Here is a 10522-nt window from a genome sequence, read left to right on the forward strand (position 1 = left end):
TTTATCATCTTTGGTAACTGATACTCAAGGATCGACTCGATATCTACTACACTCTTCTAGAGTCCCTGGTAGAAAACAAGCATCCGGTCAGTAGATCCGCATAGAAAATCTGGGTATCTGTAACAAATCTCATCTCCTGTGGGTCCAATGCTCAAGACGACATGTCCCATCATATTGAGTGGCTTTCTTCCTTGCTCAATCCTACCACTCGATTGGTAGGACGGGGACTAGGTGCACGATGTCATCCAGTCTAGTAACAACCATAAGGCTTTCATCCTTTCATAGTCTATGAACATGTGTTTGAAAATCTGCTAGGGTATCTCTGTACCACATACTGTACGCCTCGTCCTCGTATCCGATCTTTCCTGAGTTCGATCTCACAACAGTCCACTTTCGTGCAGTGCCAACAGTCCTGGCCAACCTATAAGGAGAACTTAAAGGTGACTCTAGGAACTAACTCTACTTGGCTCCAGCAACAGAAATAAACAAAACATAACTTAGCAAAACTCCTATTAAGTAGTACTGTTATCTTAAAACTTAAGCTCAAAACATCTAAATTCTCATCTCGTCCCATCTTTACATAGTAGGTAACCTCTCTAAACAATGATATTAGATCCCTTAATCTAAATCATCGTGACTCAGTAAGACAACTCAACAATTCTCTCTCAAAGCCATCTCCAAAGACTATGGCTCATGATACCTCCTCAAGTACCATTAAGGTTGCGTGAGCAAAACTCGCGTCACAAAATAACTCAACATATCGTACAATATCTCATTGCAGCATGCTAATAACTCATCATTAATCATGCTATTATACTCAAGCTCATAACTCAAACTCATAACTCAAACCAACAAGTACTTAAAGCAATTGCTAATTCTCTCAAGCTTTAGCTCTAAGTTCTCATTTCATCCTTCTACTTAGTAAAAAAAATTTCTCTTAACTTTGACATTAGATTCCTTCATCTAAATCATCGTGACTTATCACAACTGCTCAAACAATTCTCGTCACAAAACATCTCAAATACATCACATCATAACTCATAATTATGCATCCTCAATCATATAACATCATATGATATAAACGCTCTCATTATTCATCATGTAACATCAACATATGCTCTTACAACATAATAACTCATTATTAATCATGTTGTCATCCTCAAACTCAAACTATGCACCTTTAAAGTGTAACATCATAACTCATCATATAACCTCAACATCATGCTCTTCAAAATTTAACGTCAAATAAACTTTGAAATTTTACATACCTCGTTGAGCCTGGTGTGATGGTGCGCTGAGCTCACGGTTGTTAATAACTATTAGTCTAGTGACTCATTCTAGACTAAACTCAAGACTTCTAATTCAGAGCTTTCCTTCGCTCTGATACCACTCTGTCACAGCCCGCCCTAACTATGGATAGTTAGGCCGAGTGATCCACGACTAGGGATGGGGTTAAAGAAGAAGGGGAAGAAAAGGGGCGTCATTTATAGCCGTAAAACTTACTCATCTTAATAAAACTCGTCATTTTTATTCATTAATACTCAATTGAAAACAGTCTATGAAAGACAGCATAAAACTTAATTAATATCATTAATCAAGTTATACATCGTATGAAACCATTCTCTTAAGACTCAAAGTATGACATAACATACTATAACATCAACAACATATTGCAGCGGAAAGTAGCTAGACATATGTATGAAGACATATTCTAGACAGGTTAACTATTTATTAACAACCCTGGAGACTCCGCTCATTGCAGCACCATCATCACATCAGCTCAACCTGCACATTTAGAAAACATATGCAGGGCTGAGTACAAAAGCACTCAGTGGGCACGTATGCCTAGGTATAAAAATACATGCTTCAAAACTGTAAATTGTCATGCCATCATAAACAGTACAGCAAGGGAGTTTTTCGCTAAAAAGGCCCAAGCTTACTAAGTTCATTTGTGATTCTTAAAGTTCGTCTGATCAGACTAAGTTCTTTTGTAATCTATCATATCTGAAACTGTGTGCCGGAGAGGTGGCCACCTCTCACGGTCACTTGACCGGCCAACCCGCTAGATGACTCACGGTCACTGGTGTACACTAGCCCTGGCAGGATAGCTATCAACTGCTCAGGACCCGAATTCGATTGCATCATTGGCAAAGCCAAAGCAGATAGATATCATACTAAAATTTAAACATTTTATGGCAAGACAATACTTGAAATAACTTTAACTCAAATATTTTGTAACGAAATAACTTGCTCAAATGTAACATTAAACTCATTTGATAGATATATATAAAACTGAAATTAACAGTTAAATCATCTCATGCATTCATTCGTATAAGAGGCCTACGACACGCAGGGGATCTCTATATACGTATAGTAAAAGTAATGCCCACCTCGTTGTGTCTCTGTATCAATGAGTAACGTCACTCTCTCCCTCAAGTCGTTACTTCCCAAAAGGACCTTCATCGTTATGAAGAATTGGTGAGAAGTTATAAAAGAAACCTCGATTAATAATCTAATCTCTTTTATGAAACATTAGTATCTCTAATGTTCATCTCTCTTGATTGTTAATCAATATAACAATTATTATCTCTCGTCATTACTCATTAATTATAACATCCTTATGTTATAATTAGCAGCGCTTCAATTAAAAGAAATATTTAACACATCGAAAAGTCCACTTTCTTAGCAGATCTATTCGCTCTCATCTCGTCTAATTAACCGATTAGAAAGTTAAACTTTCCATTAGGCATGTATTTGAGTCACGGGTCAACAAGAATTGACTATGCTCAAATTCTAATTTCACTAAAAATTTCGGCATGACCTATTCATATATAATGTCAGCCACGAGATTTCAACGCGTGAATCTCACTACGTGAACTCGTCTCTCGCCTCAAAACTTAACATCTTGACATCTTTTCAACGCAAACCAAACAATTCAAAAATCATCAAAACTCTTTATCAGTAAACTATCATTTATACTCGACACCAATTGTTCGAGTGTCAGATACCAACATTTATGTGCGTTAATCATAACTCTCACAACTCACACCATTTAGTCATATCGTATCATCCATCAAAACAAATATAATCAAGTTATTTTCTAGAAAGTTTTGCTGTTTTTGTGTCATCTTTAAAAATTCATAACAACCAACTCAATCATCATAAACTCTCATACCAATTGATCTCAAAAAATCCATGAAGTGTAGTTCACTCTAAAAATGGTAGTTAACCAAAAAGGTTAAAGGTTTTTGGAGATATTGCTCTTTTAGTGCAGGCTGTCAAAGATTGACAGTTTCTGCCAATTTTGTTTAGGCCATTAGAAACCAAGGCAAACCTTAATAAAATTCCATCAAATTTAATCAGCCAAAACTAAAGGTATCCTTGAAGATTTGGTTAAAATTTCACAAGAGAAAACGTTCATATGATCTGCCAAATAAACAATGAAACTCATACACTTTTACTGTTGGAAAAATATGACAGCAGAACAGGGCATTTTTGAAATAATAAACTGCTCTGTTTCAGAGGTCATAAAAATCGAAATATTATGTTTTTAGAAAAGTATTGAAGTCTAGTTTCGTTTAAAAAAAAACGGTGATGCAAAATCCTTCATGGATTAATAGATATAAACGTTTTTGTGAAGTCTACCAACAGTTGACAGATTCTGTCAAGGATTTTTTCAAAATATCTTTAAAATACCAAACATCATCCAAAAGACATGAAATTTTGCAGCGACGAAATACACATATCATAGATAAACATACTAAAATTTCAGAGCCATCAAGCAATGAAAACTCATCGAAACATAAGCTTGAAACTGCTGTAAAATTTTTACAGAATTCCAGTTTTAATTTCGTTCAACAATTATCATCCATAAATTGTAAATCAATTAGCATGCTCATGTGATATCGTAGAACACATATACGCAATAATATTCATTATGCAACGTCCCAAACTTCACGAATTTAAATAATCATACTCTAAAAACTTATACAATTTTCGTGCTTGGAAAAATACGAATTTAATATATATCGATTCTAGCATACCCCTAAGCACAAATATCAAGTCAAAACGATCAAACAAAAATCGAAAGACAAGCTAATATGTGAAAAACGGGGCTGCCCTCATGGGTTTCATAGCTACGGTTCGTTCCGTTCTTACTCCCTTCATTAAACATGCTCAACATCTACCCAAGAACAACATACTAAAATTTCACGACGATCCGACGTCGTTTCAAAATAAAGTCGAGAATCGACGTTTTTCGACGTCGACGAAAATCGAAAAGAAAACCATCAAAACGTAGGTAGAGATCTTACCTACTTAGATACGTGTTCGAAAAGATGATCGGGGCTCGTCTTCTCGCTCAAAACGGAGCTCAAAAGCTCCAACTCCTCAACAATGGAGATATGCGTGAGTTGTGTGTGTGTTTAGTGTGTGTGAGATAATTAAAAATTAAAAGTGAGGGGTGTTGGCTGCTAACAGCCGTAAGTAAGTGAGGGGAAAGGGGTTTGGGCGGTTGGGGGGTGGTTAGGGGTAGGGTAGGTTAGATATTTAGTCGTTAAATATCTCGTTTCGTCTCGTCTCGTCTCGTCTTAACGACTAACTACCCATACTCTTCGTTACTCGCCCTCTCAACTCCTACTCACTTTCATTACACTCGTAATTCTATATAAATATAGAAAACGCATGCCCGTTCTCGAAATTCTGATAAACGAGCTCGGTTCGTTTATCGAGAAATCCCGATTTACTATTCACTCGTCGTCCAAAAATAAAAACTTTCATTATTGGACTCGTATCGAAAAACTAAGAATATTTCTCGACGACGTGCACGTAAGATTTTGAAAGTCGACAAACAGACGAAATAGCAGTATTTTTACTATTCATCGTCAAAAAGTCAAAAATTTCAAAAACGTCTTAACGGACTCAGATTTCACTTCCGAGTTCACCGTTCTCATTCAAATAATTATCTCGAATTATTCAAATACTCAAACTCAATTACGGATATAAAATCCCACATCATCCAAACATCATCAAAAGAACATCTCAACATCTTTAAAAAAAAAAAAAAAACAAGAAAACTTCATATAACTCCTCATCTCTGTACAAGTAATCAAACAAAGGATACCCTAATTACTCAAACTCAAGCAACTAAACACGTCATCAAAAGCCCGGGTATTACAGTAGCCCCCGCGTTCTTCAACCCAAACGGCATACTCCTCCAGCCGTAAACCCCACAGCAGACGGCGAAAGCCTTTTTAGCAATGTCCCCTCTGTTCATCTTCACCTGATGATATCTCTGGTATGCATCTATCATAGATAGTAGCGCGCAACCAGAGGTAGAATCCACTAACTGGTCAATCCTCGACAGATGATAGTGGTCTTTGGGACAGGCGGCATTTAGATCCCTATAGTCCACGCACATACGCCAAGTGTTTGTTTTCTTTGCTACCATCACGGTGTTCGATATCCACTCTGGGTTTTGTACTTCTTCGATATGGCCCGCGTCCAGCAGCCCCTGGACTTGTTCCCTGATCGCGGCATCTTTCTCGGCACCAAAATGCCTTATTTTTTGCTTTACCGATTTGACCATAGGGTCCACATTGAGGCAGTGCTCTGCCAGCCTTCTGTCTATTCCCTTTAAGTCGGCCGTGCTGAAGGCAAATACGTCCGCATTTTTCTGAAGGCAGCTGATTAGCTCCTCTTTGGTTTGGTCATTCATGGAAGACCCAATCTTGGTCTGGAAACCCTCTCGCCCGGGAAATAACTCAATCATGTGGCACACATCATTGGTGGATATTAAGGCAGATTTCTCCGTACTGTCCCGATCATTCAGTAACTCTGTCACTTCTCGCCGTTCTTCTTCTATAGCAGCGACATCGCCCACCTTTCCTTTCTTGCGGGTGTCTGATCTCTCGACTGACCTTTCTCTCTTCTGACCTGATGAATGCGCGAGCATCCGCACATGACATTCTTTGGACATTGTCTGATCACCCCATTCTTCTCCCACTTTTCCTCCTCCGATGGGGAATTTCATCTTGAGGTGGAACATTGAGACGACTGCTCTGAATATGGTCAGAGCTGGACGTCCCAATATCACATTATAGGATGGCTTTGGCATATCTACCACCAAGAATCGGATCACCCTGGTTTTGCATGCATTCGACCTGCCCAAAGTTATTGGCAGCTCCACAAACCCTACTGGCATAACCATTTCTTCCCCAAACCCAAATAAAGGAGCATTCGTGGGTTCAACGTTGGCCCCGATCCCCATGTTCTGGAGACATTCCAGATATAAAATGTTCACCGCGCTACCCGAATCCACAAACACGCGATGTACTACGCAACTGGCTATGTCAGCTGTGATTACTAACGCATCATCATGTGGGTACATGAGCGTTCTCAGATCCTCTGATCCGAAAGTGATGACCGGCTCCTCTGCCGTGTCTGTGATCCCCATTACCTGTTTGGGGTAATATCCTGATTTCACTGCCCGCACAACTTGTTTCTTGGCCCTATTAGATGTTGGTGTCCCATTCTCCCCGAAAATCATATGTACCTCCCTTCTGTACGGGGGAGGAGGTGCCTGTCTCTCTGCCGCTTCTCTGCGGTTATCCAGGTTATCCTCCGGCCTGCATTCCCTATTGTGCCCATGATCTTGCCTCTGGTCATTTCTCTGTTCTGGCCTCTGATCTTGGCCTTCATTCTCTCTGGCAATAAATCGATCCAGATTACCCTGACGCACCAAAAACTTCAGCTGATGCTTAAGATGCCCACAATGCTTGGTGTAGTGTCCATACGAATTGTGATACTCACACAATTTGTTGCTCGGCCCCTGTTGCGGCTGCCCATCCCTGTAAGTCCCGGGCGCCCTGAAGAACGGCTGATTTTTGATCAAGTGAAAGATTTCCTCCTGAGGTTTGTTCAGTGGGGTGTATTCATCAAAACAATTTACTTCGTTTACAGTGCTCTGCTGGCGAGGTGGCACCTCTACTTGGGGAGGGGGCACCCTCGGGGTCAATCCTCTGAAAGGAACCCGGTCTTGGTGTCTGTTGTTCCGTTCTGGTGCTTCTTCGGCTCCCTTAGCCTTGTGCTTGTAATTTTCAGCCTTTCGTGTCATCCTGGCATCCTCCAATTGCAAGTACCCTGGCAATCTAGACATGATATCATCGAAATCCCTGGCCGGTCTGATTTGTAGCTCATCGAAGAAGAGTCCCGGCTTTAACCCTCTGACATAGGCACAATTCTTTATCTGTGACTCCGCCTCTGGCACCTCCAGAGCAGCGAGGTTGAACCGGGCAGTGTACTCCCGCAGTGTTTCATTTTGATCTTGCTTGATATCCATCAGAGAAAGAGCTGACTTCCCAACCCTTCGCGAACTCGCGAACTGTCTAAGAAAACGTGCTTGTAAATCTTCGAAAAAGTGAATAGAATTTGGGGCGAGCGTCCCGAACCACAACTGGGCAGGTCCAGTTAAAGTGGTGGAGAATATGCGGCACTTGATGCCGTCGGTATACATATGAAGTGTGACCAGCCCCTCAAACCGGTTGAGGTGTACTTCCGGGTCAGTGGTACCATCATAGTCCAGCAAAATGGGCTTATAGCTCCTCGGCAGAGTATCCGCCAAAATGTCAGCGGAGAAAGGACTCCTGCTGTTAGTGGGGTGGAATCTTGATGTCCTGGCCTTTTTGTCGTCCTTGTATCTCCCGTGTTCTCCTCTTTCTTTTGGCGCGTCATGGGCATGATGACGCTTGTGGACCCTGTGTTCTTGCCTCCCAGAAGAGTACTCTTGTTCCCGTCCCTCTGGCCTTCTGGTCTGATGTGATTTCTCTGACCGGTGCGACTTCTCTGACCTGTGAGATCTCTCTGACCTCTGCACCCATTCGCCCCTCTGAGACTTTTCCCTCAGAGTATCCTCCAGGTCCCTGAGCTGATTTTTCAGTTGTGACACTTGATTTTTGAGTTTTGCATTTTCCCTTGGTCTCTCCTCCTCGAACATGGGAGTGATAGAGTGGTTGTCCGATTCATCGACCCCTTCCCTCCTGACGTACTTCCCAGCCTGACGCGGCTCCCCTCTGGCCTTCTCTCCGATTCCCTCTCAACAGGGAACCTCTGTGTTTCTTTAGGCGGCACGGCCTGTTTGTCAGCAAGTTGATTGTTTACCTCCAAAACAGCGGGAGGCGGGACTTCAGTGCCTTGTTGGGTGAGCACCCCCACCAGGGGAGTTGAAGTAGGGACAGTAGATAGCAACGAGGTCCCTAGCGCCTGGCGCACAGCAGCATAGTTGAGCAGAGCCATCATCTGCTCTGCCAATACAAAGTTCAGCGATCCGCCACCAGATGTGGGGACCAAGCTTTGCAGTTCCGACCTAGGGGTCACCAGAGCAGCTCTCTAGTTGGCAGCATTCTGACCCGTTAACGGGGTGGTGGAAACGTTGTGGAAACCCGGCGGAGTGGTGAAGACAGTGCTGGCTTGCAGACCGTTGAACAGCAAAGTAGGAATCTCAGTAGTATGGGCAGTAGAGCTAAGTCCAGCGTTGTCGAACTCCTTCTCAAGAGTGCGGCGAGCTTCAGAAGAATCCATAGTACCTACGCATGAAAAATGTGAGAAAGTATTTTAAGTAAAAATAGATCAGACCATCCGTTGTCGGAGGAATCCAAAATATAGAATGTCCCGAACACTGGCGCGAAAGCCATTAAGAGATCCCATGAGAAATATCCCCGTGCATTAGGAAATAAACCCAGGATACGGACTTAAACGTATACAGAGAGAACGATGGAGATTTGTCCATAGATTCGTGGCCAAACTCGTAAGAGAGAACGTATCATCCGATGAAACAACCATGAAAACCCAAAAAACACCAAAAACAGAGCACCAATCAACAGATCGTTAGCGAAATACGTTAGATTCGTAAGGAAAAAATAAATTAAGCAAGGAAATATTATAACCACACCTAATTATTATAATCACGCGTAAACTAACCACAAATTAACACCCGATCCTCAGCTTCAGCCGCCTTCCCAACATACACATGCAAGAAAGAGCGTAAAAACCACAAATCTCAAGGATTTATAAATAGATCAACATGAAGAACATGATTATCGGTCTAGATTCGGTTGGGTATTCGGAACATCGGCTTAATTGTGGCCTGCGCATGCAAATCCGATCGTAATTGCAGATCTGCATGCGCAGGTGGTCAAAACTCACGCCTTAACCCATATATTCCCACAGACGGCGCCAGCTGGTAAAGCATGAATGAACGGATAGTCATTTTATCGGTAAATTGTTGTTGAATTATGAATTATACCTAGTGATTGATCAGAAAAGTGAGAGGGAATTGCTAAGTTGTTGAGAGCACGAAAGTAAAATTGCAGTAGTATTGGAAAGTAGAGATAGCGTAAATTACAGAGTGCATATGTATGGGTATTTATAGATTACATGCTAGGGGTGAAAGAGTAATTTCGCCTTCAAAGCATGCCTTCCGCGTGGTCGAGGGTATAATAGTAAATCTGCCCCAAGCGGGGGATTCCGCTACTTTTTTGGTGATTTCTCTGGCGAAGGCCATTTCTCTGGCAAGGGCCATTCCTCTGGCGAGAATGACTTCTCTGGTGAAGGTCATTTCTCTGGTGAAGACCGTTTCTCTGACAACATCCGTTCCTCTGGCGAGGTCCGTTTCCCCGATAAAGGTCATTCCTCTGCTCTGCATATATTACTCCTCATCATACATAATATGTATAAATAGCATCATTCTTAAGATTTTATAATCTATATAAATTTATCCACTCACTAATTAATTAAGGGATGCTCTCAAATTCATCCGAGAGTTTTGCATGATGGTGCAAACATTCCCTATATTTGAACTCACATAGGATAGTTGAAGCTAAAGTGTTTCCCTTACTCTTTGAAAGATCGTCCAAGAACTTGGTTCTTATCATTACAGCCGGGCTCATCAGACACATGGAGTGATGTGTGTGAGAAGTTCATGCTCAAGTTCTACCTTAAGACTCAAGAGGGGTGCACTAAAAAAAATTATGCAAATTGTTGATGAGCTTATCCACGAGGCATGGGATAGATTCAGGGAACTGATTCAGCGATGTCCTCACCATCAGATGACACCAAAAATGTTTTGGTAGTTTTTCTATGATGGGCTTATGCAAACTTCTTAGTTCATGGTCAATAGTACAACTGGAGGATACATTGCTAGGAACATAGCTGAAGAGTTTAATTAGATCTTTGAGACTCTTGCCGAGAGTTCTCAACAGAAGTTAACTAGAGGACGCTAGGCGGAGGCTAGTGCAGTGGATTCGAGCTATGAGATAAATAAGCAAATGGCAGATATGATGATGGAGCTGGTGGGAGCTCACGATGAGTAAGCCCGCCACCTCTACCAGCCAAGAATAGAATCCCGATACTTGTAGGATTTGTGGGGGTTTGGACATGGGGCTAACAATTGCCGCAGGATGGAAGAGCATACATATGAAGGAGGAGCATAAGTCTATGGTACACAAGGATATTATGGTTGGCAGCA

General features: G+C 41.7%; 1 long non-coding RNA gene across 1 annotated transcript; it reads right to left on the reverse strand.

Annotated features, from left to right (window-relative positions):
* Positions 1-1508: 1508 nt before the first annotated feature.
* On the reverse strand, positions 1509-5018 carry LOC131011245 (uncharacterized). The gene is made up of 3 exons (XR_009096806.1): positions 4314-5018; positions 2391-2457; positions 1509-1785 (listed from the first exon to the last, which is right to left on the reverse strand). It is a non-coding gene; the product is annotated as an uncharacterized LOC131011245 (long non-coding RNA).
* Positions 5019-10522: the final 5504 nt, after the last annotated feature.

The sequence above is a fragment of the Salvia miltiorrhiza genome, chromosome 2 (genome assembly GCF_028751815.1).
Source record: "Salvia miltiorrhiza cultivar Shanhuang (shh) chromosome 2, IMPLAD_Smil_shh, whole genome shotgun sequence".
NCBI lineage: Eukaryota > Viridiplantae > Streptophyta > Magnoliopsida > Lamiales > Lamiaceae > Salvia > Salvia miltiorrhiza.